This window comes from Archocentrus centrarchus, chromosome 15 (genome assembly GCF_007364275.1).
Source record: "Archocentrus centrarchus isolate MPI-CPG fArcCen1 chromosome 15, fArcCen1, whole genome shotgun sequence".
Lineage (NCBI taxonomy): Eukaryota > Metazoa > Chordata > Actinopteri > Cichliformes > Cichlidae > Archocentrus > Archocentrus centrarchus.
Window position 1 is genome coordinate 16,046,005 of NC_044360.1, and position 18,003 is coordinate 16,064,007.

Here is an 18,003-nt window from a genome sequence, read left to right on the forward strand (position 1 = left end):
GTTTGTTCAAGAAAGTAAACTGTGCTTTGGCTGTCTCAAACCTGGACATCATTCGAGAGACTGTAAGAATAGAAATACTTGCAGTACATGCCAGAAAAGGCATCCGACTTGCTTACATGAGGATCGGAAGGAAGAACAGAAGTCAGGAAAGTTTGAAAGAACAAAGGAAGGCGATAGCTGCAGGAAAAGAAACGAACAAGTAGAAGAAACCAGAGCAAGACAAATAAGTGAGGTGACATCTAACAGAGTTCAGCATGACAACACCAGCACTCAGACATCCACAATTATTCCTGTGTGGGTTTCAGCAGTGAAAGAGCCTAACAAAGAAACACTTGTTTATGCACTCCTTGATACACAGAGTGACACAACTTTCATTCTTGAAGAGACAGCACGTTCTCTAAAGGCAAAGGGTGAACAGGTCAAACTCAAGTTATCTACCATGGCCTCTAAGACTACTGTTGTATCATGCCAAAGGCTCTCTGGTTTGCAAGTCAGAGGATTCAATTCAGAGAAGAAAATAACTCTTCCTACAGCTTACACAAGGAAATTCATTCCTGCAAATAGAGATCATATCCCTACACCAGAGACAGCTAGGGCATGGGCTCATCTTGAGCACATCGCTGATAAGTTAGCTCTTCCTCAAAGTTGTGAAGTTGGCTTACTAATTGGCTACAACTGTTCACAAGCTCTTCTTCCTAGAGAAGTGGTGTCTGGTGAAGAAAATCAACCATTTGCACAGAGAACAGACTTAGGATGGAGCATTATTGGATATGCCAGCCCATACATGGATGGTGGAGACGCTATTGGAGTGAGCCATCAAGTTATCACAAGGCAAGTGACACCATCACTCCAGCTTCCATCCAGTCGCAACCATGAAGTTCACTATGTGTGCAGGACACAGATCAAAGAAGTAATCTCATCTGACATAATTAAGGCACTTGAATGTGACTTTAATGAGAAGGTCGCTGAGGACAACTACTTCTCCCAAGATGATCTTCAGTTTTTATCAAAACTGAAACAGGGAATCCGGCACAAAGAAGATGGTCATGTTGAGATGCCTCTCCCATTTAAAGGGGAACGGCCAAACTTACCAGACAATATCCAGTGTGCTGTCCATCGCCTCAAGTACCTAGAAAGAAAGCTAAGGAGAGACAGACAGTATTATCAGGACTACAAAACCTTTATGGAGGAGACTATTACTCGCGGAGATGCTGAGAAGGTCCCAGATGCAGATCTTCACAAACACCCAGTGTGGTATATCCCACACCATGGTGTTTATCATCCACAAAAGCCTGGCAAAATACGCATTGTTTTTGACTGTTCTGCCCGGTCTCAGGGAACATCCTTAAATGATCACCTTTTGACAGGTCCAGAACTGACAAATTCCCTTGTTGGTGTCCTGTGTCGCTTTCGCAAAGGAAAAATAGCAATCATGTGCGACATAGAACGCATGTTCCACCAATTTCATGTCAAGACTGAGGACCAAGATTACCTCCGCTTCCTCTGGTGGGAGAATGGAGATTTGGAGTCGGAGCCATCAGTGTATCGTATGAAAGTCCATTTATTTGGTGCTGCTTCTTCCCCAGGCTGCGCTAACTATGGACTTAAACACCTTGCCGCAATTTCAAGAGAAAACTTCAGCAAAAAATCTGTCAGCTTCATAGAAAGAAATTTTTATGTAGATGACGGCTTGACAAGTGTGTCCACTGAAACTGAAGGAATCCAGCTGGTGAATGAAGCAAGACAGCTCTGCAGCAGAGGCAACTTAAAGCTGCACAAGTTCACCTCCAACAGCAAGAATGTATTGTCATCCGTTCCCGAGGAAGAACGTGCTGGTGGAGCCAAAAACTTGGATATGGCTCTCGGTGAACCATACATGGAGAGAGCGCTTGGTGTCCAATGGTGTGTCACATCAGATGAGTTCCAGTTTAGAGTAGTGGTAAAGGAAAACCCTATCACTAGAAGAGGAGTATTATCCACAGTGGCATCAGTGTTTGATCCACTCGGATTTGTTGCACCATTCATCCTTGCAGGGAAGAAAATCCTCCAGCAAATGTGTCATGAGAAGGTTAGCTGGGATGATCCTCTTCCGGATCATCTGCAGCCTCAGTGGGAATCCTGGTTGAGAGGTCTTCAAGATCTAGCCAGCATTAAGGTACAACGATGTTTTTCGCCATCAAGCTTGGGAGAAATCGAACTTCATGAGCTTCACCATTTTTCAGACGCCAGTGCTTCAGGTTATGGAGAGTGTTCATACCTGAGAATAGTGAGTGCATCTGGAGAAGTACACTGTTCCCTAGTGATGGGGAAGGCAAGGGTGGCTCCTTTAAAGGTGACAACTATACCCAGGCTCGAGCTCTCTGCAGCCGTTGTAGCTGTACGCACAAGTGACATGCTCCGGGAGGAGCTCGAAATAGAAAGCCTGAAGGAATACTTCTGGACAGATTCAAGAGTCGTCCTTGGCTACATCAACAATGATGCAAGGAGATTTCACGTTTTTGTAGCAAATCGTGTCCAGCGTATTAGGCAGAGCACTCATCCTGACCAATGGAACTATGTTGCCTCAGAGGACAACCCTGCTGACCACTCTTCTAGGGGACTGACAGCTGTACAGCTAAAGACATCGAACTGGTTTAGAGGCCCAGATTTTCTGTGGCAACTACAGCTCCCAAGTAGGTTGATCATGGTGGGAGAGATTTCAGAAAATGACCCAGAACTACGAAAGGTTCATGCCCACAACCTTCAATCAAGGGAAGAGCGGTCGCTGCTTGATCGCCTTGAAAGGTTTTCAGATTGGACAAGAGCAGTACGGGCAGTAGCCACACTGAAATGTAGAGCGAAGGGCCAGAAACTAAGGTCCAATGAACCCACAACCTTGGAAGAACGTAAGGAAGCAGAAGTTTTTCTTATAAGACTGGTTCAAGCCATGCACTTCCCTAAGAACACAATGAGTCGTAAGCAAAATGGACAAATCAAAGCAACTGACAAGACAAACAAATTGCACAAATTAAACCCATTCCTTGATGAGCAGGGTGTGCTCAGGGTAGGAGGGCGTTTAACCCACTCCAGTCTTCACCCTCACGTGAAACACCCAGCTATCCTTCCCAAGGAAAACCATTTGTCAACACTCCTTATCAAGCATTATCATGAAAGGGTGCAACACCAGGGACGGGGTATGACTGTTAATGAACTGCGAGCCAATGGTGTTTGGATTCTTGGATGCAGTAAGGCAGTCTCGTCACATATTTACAACTGCACAAGGTGTAGGAAGTATAGACGCAGCACTGAAGAACAACGGATGGCTGACCTCCCACAAGAGCGTGCAGAGTTGACTCCACCCTTTACATACTGTGGGATGGACTGCTTTGGACCCATCTATATTAAAGAGGGAAGAAAGGAGTTAAAACGTTACGGACTTTTACTGACATGCATGTGCTCCAGAGCCATACATATCGAGATGCTCAATGACTTAACAACGGATGCATTGATCAATGCTCTGCGCTCATTTATTGCATTGCGTGGAAGTGTCAGACAACTTCGCTGTGATCAAGGCAGCAACTTTATGGGTGCAAGGCGTGAGTTTGCTGAAGCTATGAAGGAGATGGATGGAGAGAAACTCAAAAAATTTGGATGTGAGTTCATTATGAATACTCCATCTGCGAGTCATCAAGGTGGCCTTTGGGAACGGCAAATACGAACGGTACGTAATGTCCTTTCATCCATCCTTGACCAGTCGGATAAAAGACTTGACAGCAGTTCTTTAAGAACTTTCCTCTACGAGGTTATGGCAATTGTAAACAGCAGGCCATTAACAACAGAACATTTGCACAATCCATCTGGTCCAGAACCTTTGACGCCTAATCACATCTTGACTATGAAGTCCAGCGTTATTGCTCCCCCTCCTGGAAGGTTTATCAAGGAAGATCTGTACCTTCAAAAACGATGGCGCAGAGTACAGTTCCTAGCCAACAGCTTTTGGGCACGGTGGAAGAAGGAATATTTGTTAAATCTTCAGAACCGGCAAAAATGGAGCAAGGTGAGAAGAAATGCAAAGGTCAACGATATTGTGCTACTTAAGGATGATTCTGCACCACGTAACCAGTGGAAAATGGCAAGGATCACGGATGTGTATCCAGGGAAGGACGGACAAGTGAGAAGCATCAGGCTGTTGATCAGCGATTCAACTTTAGATAATAAGGGAAGGCGGACCACAAAACCCACCTATCTTGAGAGGCCCATTCAGAAGATAGTAACTTTACTAGAAGCTGATGGATGAATCATTTTCACACCTTTCACACTTGACACCTTTCGTACTTTTCACGCTAGTTGTTCTTTAATCTCAAATGTGATTTGTTATGATTCACAATGGTTCAATTTAACGCAAAATCACAGGTGATTTGGTGGGAGTGTTACTGACAGAATTTATTCAATGCTCTTCTTTGTATGTCTGTAACAAATATTTGTAATGTTCCTTTAAGTAATGCGTTTGGTCCAGAACTCAGTGGAGCGGAAGTAACATTCAGTGCGGACTTTTTAGAGTGTGACACAAGCAACAAGGACTATGGGGGCGTGGGTTTCTGCATCTCCTCGCCATCTTCATACAGGACTTAAGTATATAAAGGACTCATGTCAGTTGTTATGGTGAAGTTATGTGTCAAGTCCAATTTTTGATCCGCTCATTGAGAAGAGTGAAGTGCAACTCCGAAGTTGATCGTATTTCTCCCGTTTGGTTACAGCAGGCAATGAGGTGCGTTCAAGGTGTCTGTTAATTTGAGTTTCCATGTAAATGTGATGAAACAGGCATTTTATGTCTGTAAACCTAACATGTACTGGGTTTATATTGGTCATAGTGTTATTATAAGGCATGTTACATGATGTCTAAATGATTGAAGTTTGCTGAATGTGTAAGAAAGGAATTAATGGTTACTGTTTAGGAATTGTGAGGTTTCTAAATACAATTTTTATTTTATTAGTTCTCACGATGGCAACGCTGAGTGATCCTGTTGGTGAGCTTGGAATAAACCATCTGTATATAAAGAACTTGTCCTCGTGGTGACTGACGGGAGTAACAGATGTTACACGAAGTCTGACTTGATCATAATGATGTAATGAATCAGAGCTTTTCGTGATAAGATGAATTTTAATTTTATTGTAATTATTATCTTTATGCCCCCTTTTAGTTGATAGTGGTATACAGTCTTATCTATGCTGCATTGCCTCTGTTGACTTGCCTTTGTGCTCTGTCCCTCTGATGATCTTACCACATATCTCTGCTCACCCACAAGCCCTTGCCTGCCATTTTGCATAAATCACAGTCTATATCCGACAGTTACTAGTCAGTACAGACAGAGAAATGCCCAGCCCCTGTGCAGAAACCAGGCCACCAACCCAGAGAATGGGAGGCCTGCCTGCCAGAGTGACAAATGTGTCCGGAGCTTACTCTTAACTGCCTCCTCTTGTGTGTGAGTGTGTGTGTGTGTGTGTGTGTGTGTGTGTGTGTGTGTGTGTGTGTGTGTGTGTGTGTGTGTGTGTGTGTGTGTGTGTGTGTGTGTGTGTGTGTATGCCCCTGTATAACATGACAAATAAAGGTTAAAAGGTGCTCAAGGGCTCTAAATAGAGTAGCAAATAGTATATCTAAAAAGAAGCCTTTAATTCAGTGACTAAAATGTATACAGCCATGTTATTCACTTTTCTACACTTCACTGCAGCATCACACAAGAGTGGCAGATAAACAGAGCCAATACAAGTGAGCTGGGGTGGTAAAGCATGAAGTGCTGTGAACCATGACAGCAGATGAATAAGGAGAGTCCATCACACTGAACCTTCTCAAGCATGGCAGTGACCCAAGGAAACCAGCCTACCTCTATTATTCCACCTGCAAAAGTCTCCATCCATGACTTGTGACCATATGAGACTGTACTTGTTCAGTGATAGGCAGACAGTGAGACACATAATTAAAAACCTCACTGATATTGACTGATGTGTTTTCTAATGCAGAAAAAGGTGTTTGTTACATATTTTATCCAGCAGAGCAGCTAAGACTTCACTGTTGATATTACTTTCAGCACTGTGCGCATCACATGTCACAGAGTTCACATCTGAGCAGATGGTGCCTTCATGTTAATCTGTGAACTATGTTCCTGGAAAGTCAATTTAATCTCTCTTTGTAATAATATATTTATAACTTCCTATAAAGAGGTATTAGCATCGTGTGGAAATCCTGATGTAAATGTGGCATGTGTTGGATTTGTGTATTCATTTAAGAAATATTAAAGTCTTCTCATAACAACCCACAGATCTGATGTTTTAGCTTGCAAAAAAAAAAAAAAAAAAAAAAATCAGATTTTTTTTTTTTTTTTGTGCAAAGTGAAAATGTGAACCCCAAAGACATTACATGAGGTTGTAATCACAGCTTCCACATCACATCAATCCTCTTTATGCACCTGACTTTGTGTGCTGCAGTAGTTGTCGGTCAGTCAGTCGTCAGCTTGCCAAGCAGTAGCTTTATTCTCTCTCTTTTTTAAACCTTTATTTTGTCAGGTAAAATGTTTGAGAACCAGTTCTCATTTACAAACATGAGCTTCAGGGTTAAACAAAGAGGCCTGAGACTGAGCCCAAATGTATCCACTGATCTGTGGCATTTATTTTTAAAGAAGGCTTCACCGGCACACACCAACCCTCTGAAAGCAGCTGGCTTCCTCTTACACTCTACCTGTCTCAGGTGAGTATCTGGAATGGCCTAGGTCTGGGGGTAACAAACCCAAATGAAAAACTGCGTAAATTAAACAAAAATATAACACAAAGAATAAACAAATTCCCATTAATAATTCAATAAACAAATATGCTTTAATTAATTACATGTATTAGAAATACCTAGAATAAACTCCCCTAACCTGGCACTTTGGTTTGCCCCAGAGGCTCTTAAGGAGGTGATTAGCGCCTTTGCGGCACATCCTGCTGAGCAGACAACCATGAAAGGTTGAGAACTGCTAACATCTATATTAACACACACAGAATTTAGGTTAACAACACAAAAAAGTGAACAGTTCAGATTAAGGCTTTCTTTTTGACACAGGTATGATGGCCAGTGCCCCTCTGTTCCTTCACCTCCCATAAACTGTCACTTAAACAACACCCCCCAATATATCACCTAAACTCAATACAGAATCCCCCAAATGAACAAATGTGTGCGCCTTTTCATTTAGCTTCTAGTATTCTGGTATAAAAATATAAAAATGTAGGTAAATTTAATAGAACCCCTGGCCTCCATTAGAAGCATTACAGTACTAAAAGAAAGTCTGTCACCAAGTTGTAAATACATACTGAAAGATTACTACATCCTGTACCACGAAGCCAAATCATAAAGTACAGGTGTGTTCTGAAAGTGCACACAGGTGTGTGTGCAGGAGTGTCCTCTTTGTTTGGCAATATAAGCAAAAATGCTGAAAATTGCTCAAATGACACTTGACTGGACCTTATTATGAGTCTGATTACAAACATTTTGATTTCAGTATTCTGTAGTTTACAGATAATGTTTTATTATGACAGCTATGATTTCATTTTAATCTAATACAATAGCCACAAATGACTCTCATTAGGTCAGCTGATGACACTTATCCGTAACACTTGATACAAAAATGTCAGGTGGAGCTTAAGGACCATGCTGGAGAGTTTAATGAGTGTCTAAGTGCTTGAGTAGCTGCATTTGGGGACACCACGGGGCTTGAGATGCGTCTCTCATCTCTCCAATTAGATATGAGCTGAGGCTTACTGTACTGTGAGGCCAATCCAAAGTGACAGTCAGAGAACAACATGGTGGGGACTGAGGGGATGAAAGATGGAAGTCAACCGGAGCGTGACAGACCAGTCATTTCCCAGAGTACAGAGCTGACACTCCTGTCTGTCTCTCTCAGAAAGAGTTAGGCAAAAAAAAACCCCAAACAAACAAAAAACATAATAGCAGTCATTTGGTACTATTATTGTAATCACAAAGCTGTGGATTATACATCTCTGGACAAACCAACTAAACTGTGTTAATGTGACCAAATAGAAAAAGACAGCAAATCCTCCAGAAAAGGTCTCAGTAGCTAAGGGTCACTCTGAGTTTCCATGCAAACCCTACTTACACTCACACTGCCTCTGCTGCATGTGATGCCTGGGGTCCTGTGTTATGCTGTGATGATGAAGTGTGCCCAGCACTGGCAATGCAGCTGTTTACACATCCCATGCTCTCACTGCAACACCCAGCCACTGCATTACATAATGCTAGTCCATGTGGGTAGTATGTGAGAAAGCAAGCGAGGAGGGTTAGGGTAACAGAAGTTGTTTTCACAGATTGGATACTGATACAATTAGACATATCCTCCAGTTTGATAGTGAACTCTATATAGGGGGAACAAAAAACAGCTGTGCATCTTGCCTCCTTTTAACATTGTATGTATTTGTCAGGATGTGTAGAGAAGCTGCTGAATCACGCTGTTCCTTAAAATAACTGGGGTAGGCTCTCTCTATATATATCTGCTATTTCAGTGATCCTAAATCTTATCTGGATAGAAGCATAATCCGAAAAAAGACTGTTCGGAGGACGGCTGTATACCAATCAGGATTCAGGTGGAAACATTTAGTTGTGGTCTGACAAAACCCCCACACTTCAAAAGCACTTTTGATGTTTCACCCCTGTTTTTTCAGGCCACTCATGCATCAGTACGTTTGTGAAAAACAGACTCTGAGACAATATTAGAAACGATGCCCGCGGGCGGTTCTTTGAAGCTGAACGCCAAAACCAGTCGGCCAGTCAGCCCATTGATAGCGTGCTATACTCTCCACACTAGTTTGTATGATACTGGTCTTCAGTCCGGCTAGAGGGAATACAAAACAGCTTTTTCCTCCAACCCTTGTCAGCACTGATGTTAAATCTTAATATTGCAGCCTGGGCTTCAGCAGAGGCCAGTAAAAATCTTGCAGTCATTTGCTCAACAGAGCATGTAACATTTGGCATAAAGCAAGTCAAGCAGCTCATAATGCATTCATTCCAAGTTAATATAACCAAAGTCAAAGAGTATCCTGGTTCCTTTAGTCTTCTGAAACACTAAGTAAATATTCATGATGGCATGGGTTCACATTCCACATGCTTGCTTATTTCTCACTACTTTTCTTCAGTGCACTAAAATACTTAAGGAGATATACATCCCACGAAGCCCAGAGCAATAAACTCTTCACTGAATAATGTCCCTCTGGAAGTAACCATAGACGCCACTGAAGCAACACCACAATCACTCTGCAGCTTTGTTTCATTTTATTTGATTAGATTTGCTTATGTTACATTTTTGCATCATGTCTCAGATTTTTGGGGCTGAGCCTTCCCGGGCATAAACATCGCTGCCACGACGCCAAGGATAGCTGTTGCTCCTGAAATAGCTGCACCAGAAGGCATGAAATTATGCATGTGTTACAGTGGCCATCAGGGATTAACAAAGGTGTTCTATTTTATGCCTCTTCTCCAACAAACACATAGAGGGAAGTACTTTAACCACTCCTCTTGTAATGTCTGATAATGAGCCTTGTACTGAAATGTAAGACAAACGATGGTGTATGGAGATGATTACTGCTGCCTAATATTCACACAATGTCACAGAGTGGGAGCGCACAAACATGTGGTAGTCATAACATATATCACATGACCATACATACAAGACTCAGCCTGATAAAGTGTTAGCAGCTGTGTGTTGCTTTCATCTGGTGAAGCTGTGATCGCGTCAGCATTTGGGCAGAGATTGTCAGTGGCATCATAACTGTTGAAGATGCAGTCACAAACATCTGGGTAAATTCAGTCCAATGAATCCTGAGTAAGTGGGGTAGAAGCAAAGGGCCAGGAGGTCACTGACCTCTACACCTCACATTCATTTTAATGTATATGAGGATCATCTTTTTCAGGTGTATAAACAGACAACATTCAACAGCAGCAGCATAGCTGACATTCCCAGAAAGTTGAATCTGTTCATCTGGATGCGATGTTTTCAGTGGGAGAAATGTTTCATCATTCATCCAAATGAGTCATCAGCTGACTGCAGGTTTCCCCTGATGATGAAGATGTGCACATCCTGGGCAGGGAGTGGAAAGTCAAGGAGGCCCTTTATATGAAAAGCGGATGATCATCTATGAACCAAGGAGGAGGCATAAGATATCTTTCACCATTTTATACTGCTGTGATTGCAGCCATTCCCCACTGATCAATGGTCAGGTCAATTTGTATATTAACAATCTTGTGGCTTGAGCTTGTGGCTCATTGTTAGGCAGTGGTGCTAGTTTCAGTCATTATGCAGCAGTACTGTTTTATAAGGCTGGGGAATCCTGCAGTCAGCTATGACTGAAGAAGTCATTCGGATGAGTCATGAAATCCTTCTTCCACGGAAAACGCTGCATCCAGATGAATAGAATCAACTTTCTAGGATTTCCTTACCTGGATTATTGAGCACGCATCAAGACTTAGCCGGCATTGTTTGCAACTAGTGAGTCTCTGTGTGTTTGTCATCATGGAAAATGTGGTCTTGGACACGTCTATTTTAGCAGCAAACCCCACAAAAGTCAGCCTAAGAACATCTAATCATTTTATTTCAGCTAATTTTGTAAGTACACTATACCATTTCAGTGAGTTGTTCATTCTAGTTTTCATTTTTATTTCACTTCAAAAATATTTTTCAAAACTTGGTTTTAGCTTTTAGTTTATTTTTCGTTATGTCACAAGTCACGCTCGAGAAAACAGCAGCTGGAGACTGCAGCATGGCTAAAACGATTGTGACTGTGTGCAATGAACTTGAGATCTTGTTGCCTTTGAAATGGTTGCTTCAAAGACAGGGACTCGCGGTCAGTTACCGTTTTCAAAGCGACTAAAACTGTAATAATACAAAATCAGTCTGCTCTCAGTCTGCAAATAGTTTCCAAACGAATGGGGTCAAGTTGGCAATTGCATGCAATCTGTTTGTGATAATTTGACAATTAACTGTGATGAAGCAGTGGAAATAACAAATCTGTTGCTGTCTTCATTTACAGAAATTTACATTAACTACTCAGATTGAGAGTCCAGCCAGAACCATACAGATTTGAAACAGAAATTCAGAATTTCCTCCACAACTAGTGATGTAGTTACTGCAGGATGATGATTTAACTGCAGAATAACATAGGTAGTCAGGAATCTTGCTTTTATATAGGAATATAACCAGAATAATGGAGACAGGTTGCCTCCAACCAAGCGACCTTTGCAATCGGCTTTCAACTGAAATTGCAATCAGTCACTAAATGTGAAAAAATTCAGTGGAATCACCGATCAATCACCAGCTTCTCCTAGTGGTAAGGAGGATGATGTCCTTTTTTCCAAGAATTCATTGGCACTGCAGCAAGAAGGTCTCTAGTTTTTTGATTTACTTAAATTAGCTGCAATCTCTGATGCAGAAATGCGTTCTGTTTATAAGGAAAAGCCAGGTGACTTCACTGTTAACTTTACAGGACTTCTCACTTCCTGCTATCCATATTTTATAAGCGCTTCTCACTATTCATTCCATTTTCCTCAAACTCTGCTCTTTCATGCCAGTGCAGTTGACTGCACAACAGGGGGCAGCTTATATTCTGGGAACCTCTTAATTATTAATGGGCTTCTTAACACGTAGCCTAATCCATCTACACAACTTGAAATACTGACACAGGGAGAACTCTGCAATCTGACGTGCAACCTTTATCATAATATTAGAAGCTGACCCAGTTTCACTAGGTTTTACAGAGAATGAAGGAACATCTGGAATTATGGTGTTAGGCTGGTTAAACTATTCAAATATAAAACATAGCATTCATACAGGGTTACATTTTCTTCAGGCCTATCCTTTTCATTCTATTCAAGTAAATTATGTAGCACTATATAAATTTACTACAATCCATAATAATCAAGAGGAAACTGGTGATTTATGTGCTACATTCACTTATCTGAATTGCAATGAAATCAAGGAAGATCATCATGCAAACATGCTCATAGAGATAATATTAACATGCAGTTTTTTGCAGATATAATTTTACAGTGTTCACAATCTTAGTATAAGTTATAGCAACATTTACTAATTAGCAAAAGATGTGGAAGAAATTCAATGTTTTATTGAACTTCCCAATAATGCGCTCCCATGCATGCATTTAAAATAAATAAGAATAATGGATATACACTCATCAGACAGACACCGTGCTAGTACCAGGTTGGATCCCCCCTTTTGTCTGGAGGGCTGCCTTAATTCTTCATGGCACAGATTCAACAAGCTGCTGGAAACATTCCTCAGAGATTTTGGTCCATATTGACATGATAGCAACGCACAGTTGCTGCAGATTTGTCTGCTGTGCATCCATGATGAGAATCTCTTGTTCTACCACATCCCAAAGGTGCTCTATTGGACTGAGATCTAGTGACTATGGAGGCCTATTTTTACAGAGAACTCATTGTCATGTTCCAAAAAAACACTTTGAGATGATTTGAGCTTTGAGACTTGGTGCATTATCCTGCTGGAAGCAGCCATCAGGCTGTACCAAGGTGCCCAGTGTACCAAGAAAATATCCTCCACACCATTACACCACCAATAGCAGCCTGAACTGCTGATACAAGGCAGGATGGATCCATGCTTTCATGTTGTTTACACCAAATTCTGACCTTACTATGTGAATATCACAGCAGAAACTGAAACTTTTTTCCAAGTTTTTCCAATCTTCTGTAGCCTGAGAAATTAGTTGCCACACAGGACACAATAACAGGGGTCCTTGCAGCTCTTTATTCGCACACACACACACACACACACACAAAAAAGACACACACACACACACACACACACACATAAAAGCACAATAAATAAATAAACAAATAAGGCAGTGGGTCTGGCTACACACAGAAACAAACAGAGGAACTAATTAACACCAAGTCAATTCCACCAAATCATACTAAAATGCCTACAGGCACTTACATTTCACAGCAGTTTCACTAACTGTCTGGACACTCTGCAGACTGCAGACTTAGCGTCTTGCTACACATGTAAGCATAATGTGGTCTTTAGCCCACTCATCAGATATTGGTCATCAACACCAACATCAACAAACATATACACCCTCGTGCAAAAATATTGACTGATAACTTCTTTAAAGTATTAACACAAGAATATTTTAACACACCGACATATCACCGTCCTCCATGCATCTCCAGCTTGGTGCAGAGCAACCACAACCCCAACGCAAAACAAACGTGACACAAACCACAGACCAAGGTGCACTTGGCAAAATCTTGAAGGGGTAACCGCTGTTCTTTGCAATGCTGCCACCTTGTGATGTAAGTTTTTAACATGTCACCTGTAGTCCAAGTTTCCTGTTCTAATCTGACAGGAGTGGCACTCGGTGTGGTCTTCTGCTGCTGTAGCCCATCTGCTTCAAGGTTTGATGTGTTGTGCATTCAGGGATTCTCTTCTGCAAACCTCGGTTGCAGCGAGAGGTTATTTCAGTTACCGTTGCCTTCCTATCATCTCCTCTGACCTCTGACATTAATGAGGCATTTTCACTCAGAGAACTGCCACTCACTTGATATTTTCTCCTTTTTGGACTGTTCTCTGTAAATTATAGTGTGGGAAAACCCCATCATCATCTGATTGTCATCGGCAGACCATCAGTGGCTGTACAAAATTTTATGGCGCTCGTTCAAATAACTGCTGAGATAGTTTAGTGGTAAACCAATACAAGCATCCCCCTACAGTGTGAAAAAAATAATGTGTAAACTTTAAAATACACATTTTGGAATTACTGCAATAAAGCTGTAAAAAGCACTATTGTATGTATAAATATTACTGCATCACATTGCTGTGATGGCTTAACCCTTACCTTCCACAAGAACTCAGCTACTCAACTGTCACCTAAGTAGCTTTAGTTGTCAAGTGCTTGTACTGAGACACTGGAAGACATATTGTGGCCTGATCTGAGTGTTGGGGCCTCCAACACAGCCTGCGACAGAGGTAAGGTCAGAGCCTATTGATTTTTAACACTGCTCAACGAGACAGCAGGCTACTCAGTGAAAGACACTACTGTGCAGCCAGTGTAAAGAAACATGGTTTCAGCTCAGTTCCACTAACTGCTACATCCATTTCATGTAGGTGTGCTATTATAAAAAAAAAAAAAAGCAATGAAAGGAATCTCTGTATGATTGGCTTCACGCATGGATGCTTTCATCCATTTTATCACACAGATCAGCAATCACCTTGAAGAAGAAAGGCAGCAGAAACGTGGAAGCTTCCATTGCAACATCATGTGCTGCAAAAGCACGGCCTTTGCTGTATAGGTGGGAGGGAAAGTGGGGCACGGGGTCTTTAATGTGCAGGGTGGAACTATATATCCTTTTAATCATACTCCCCCACCCAGCAGCAGTTTGGGATGAGAGTGACAGAGAGCCAACACAAAGCTAATTCTGCCCCTGTCACATCCGATTGTCTCTTACCTCACAAATGAGCAGCAGTAATGACACTCGCCTGATGGCCCATGTTCATGCACATTTGCAGGGATAATGTTTGATAGAAATCAATCCGTGATAATATTGTGGATGGGAACACTGAGGTGATTTCCCTCAGATGGGTTTTGTCTAGTGTGACTATGCCGGCTGTGAGGGTGTCTCTTTCAGGTTTCCGTTTCATCTTGCAAGCCAAGCAGTGTCTTCCAGCATATTTAATCCATGAGTCCTTTTTGCCTTGATGTTTACCAATGCATTTTATGATAGTGACTGGAAGACTTTTGCATTAAATCTACTGTGAATAACAACAGAACAATCCCAAAATGCTTCTAATAAATGGTAATCATGACGTCAACCTTGCAATTTCAGTTCAATAAACTGGCTCACTGAGTGATCACAGTAAAACCATGGCTATAATCAATTATATCTTGGAGTACATAACCATAGTGAACAAATCAAATTATTGTGATGCAGAAAACACAGGAATGTTGCCAGAGAAAACTACACTGTACAGTATATTCCTTTTATAGTGTGAGGAGAGATTATTTTTGTGCTGTTCCTTATGTGGGAATGAGATCCGAACCTATCCAGTCCACAGACTGTATATAAAAGATGGATAGCTATGTCATCCACTGGATTGTGAACTCCACATTTTAAAGTCTCTACATTAGCTTAAACAGAGATTTTCTTCTTGATTTCCTGGAGCCAGAGGTAACCATATTTAGATAAGAGGGTGGAGACCTGAGATGTCAGCTAAAGCTAACTAGCCAAATGCATTCATAAACTGTACTGTTGCAAAGCAGAGATGCATACAGACAGACGAGATATTTCTCTGACTTGACCTGGAGCACAAACTTCTTAGAGTGTCTGTATCACAAAGCAAACCACATTTGTCAAATAATTGAATCAGAAATTCTCCAAAAAGCACCTACACCACAAAAAGGGTTAAGATGTCCACTTCAGTGACCAGAATTAGCCGAGGTGAAGCCTAGAAGACATCAATTTTCTGGTAACAATCAAAGAAGCCAAGCACCTAACTTTAAGCCTTAAAAATTTACCAATGGGTGACTTTAAAAAAAAAAAAAAAAAAACATAAATTAATTGGACATATAGGACATTTGTTATGAAGGGAGAAATTATATAGAGCGATCAAAACCATTGTTTGTAACAAGTTAATTAGAAGGACTTCGCCTCCAGGTATGAAAAGTGAAGCTAGCATGGCCTGATCCAGATATGTCAGAGCTATGAATTACACCAAGATGTCCCTTAAGCAAGCTTTATTTTTAATGACCAAGGGGGCAACTCATGTGGTTTCAAAACAGACTTGGTTGTATAGCAATCTATGGGAAAATGGCTCTTTTGCTCTGTCACCTCCGTAGACACTTTTCTGGTGACTTTATGAGCTCAGTTGCTAGTTTCAGGTCACACTAAATAAAACATTCAGTCCATTTTATACATTTAGGCCATTCTAAGAGTAAAAAAGGATTATCCAATATGTGCTCATTGGCTAATACAGTGTGATCAATTTAATGGTTGGCCAATATCATCAGTTGATATTAGCTATTTGCTGATCTATCAGTATCAGCATTCATAATTGCCATTACATGAAAATGCAAAACGTAAAGAAGTGACTGGAAAAACACCCTTTAACCATGAGTGTTAATGTTGCATAGTTTCCCCACTAGAGGGCACTCTGCAACTTCCCTGCTGGCAACACACAAACTTGGAATACCACAAACGCAACCGGCTGATCTGGACAGAGTCGGTCAGAGTGTAAACAAGTAAATAAATAACTATGACTATGACAAATAACAAACATTAGGGAAATGTGTTTATGTTTTGTGCTTCTGAAAAAAAAAATAAATGTATATATATATATATATATATATATATATATATATATATATATATATATATATATATATATATATATATATATATATATATATATATATATATATATATATCGGCTGATATATTGGAATATTGGATTTTGGAATCACCACATATCAGCATCAGTATCTGTCTTAAAAATCCTATATCAGTTGGACTCTATTGGCTAAATTCTTGTCATTAGCCAATGAGCACACAGTTTCACAGTCAAATACACATCTTGTTCATTACATCCAGTTTCAAAACACAATGATGATGTCACAGTGTCACATCCACTTACAGTCTGTGGTATTTTTACATGTGAGTCTATTGGAACTGACCTCTGGACACTGATTTCCTTTCTGAGCCAGCCTCAAGTGGTCATTAGCAGAACTCCAGTTTTTGCATCTTGGCTTTTTAGCCCTGGAGGCTGCCATTTGATCCAGACATGTCAGGGTTGTGAACTACACCAAAATGTACTGGTAATGAGATGCTTGGTAAAACAGCGGTAATAAGGTCGATTACATTTTAATTACTTGGGCAAGTGTTAAAAGACTGGCGTATAAATCCAGAGTCCTAAACTTAAACAGGGAACATTAATTAGTCCAACAATGATCTGATATAATGGTGCTGAGTAATTTGACTTTTTCTCTAATTTCATATAGCTCCATGAACTTAATGCGTGGATCTGCTGAGAGCCACTAACAACACCATGAATTATAAATTTTTCCGGCGACAGAACATATCATGGGATCAGAGAGGCAATATGAGCAAATCTCCCTTTTTATTCATGCCAGTCCTGTTTAATGAATCACTGGGAGATTGCTCTCACTGTTGCCATTAATCAGAGCTTCTCTGCTGCTGATTGAGGAGGGTAATATGAACAGGAATACCAATGAGTGGAGGAATGTGCATGGGCTGAAAAATGGCAGAATAACTCAGCCATTCAGACAGCCAAGTGCTGTGTGCAGTCTAAACACAAGCTTGTCCCATCCTTACCAGGAATGAAGTCTATTACCATTTGACCGTGTTCGCAGATAGGGATTATATCTGCTGCATACCCACTGAGACTGAGACAATTTGCTTTTTGACAGCTATTGGAAAACCGTGTACCACAGTCATATTGGTACTTTGGAAACAGCATGATGCAACATCTAAAAGACAAATTTGTTTCATTGATTGAAGAAAACTGGACCGGACTCAGACACTGGGGAGCTTTGTACTCCCTAAATTGAATCTATAAATTTGCCTGTATGCAGTTAATGCCCCAAGAATAAGGATAGTTTTTAGAACCCATCTGGGTGCAGGGGATGTAATTTCTATTTGTATTTCATATTTTGGTATCTTCCACTTACATAATTGTAATTTCCGAGCCTTTACAAGTAACTGTAACTCACATTAGCAGCCCAGAATTTTAAAAGAATAATGCGGAGAACATATCACATATTGGTCTGCAAAGTACACACAAGCACCACATAGGTTGGCATAAATACTTGAAACCAAGAAATAGTGCTGCATGCCAGGGACAGAGATAAAGGGTTCAGTGTGGGTGCTGGGGTGGTTCTGCCATTGTGCTTCAATGTGACCACTATTGTTACAGGGTAGCCATGTCTCCTAATGGAGAC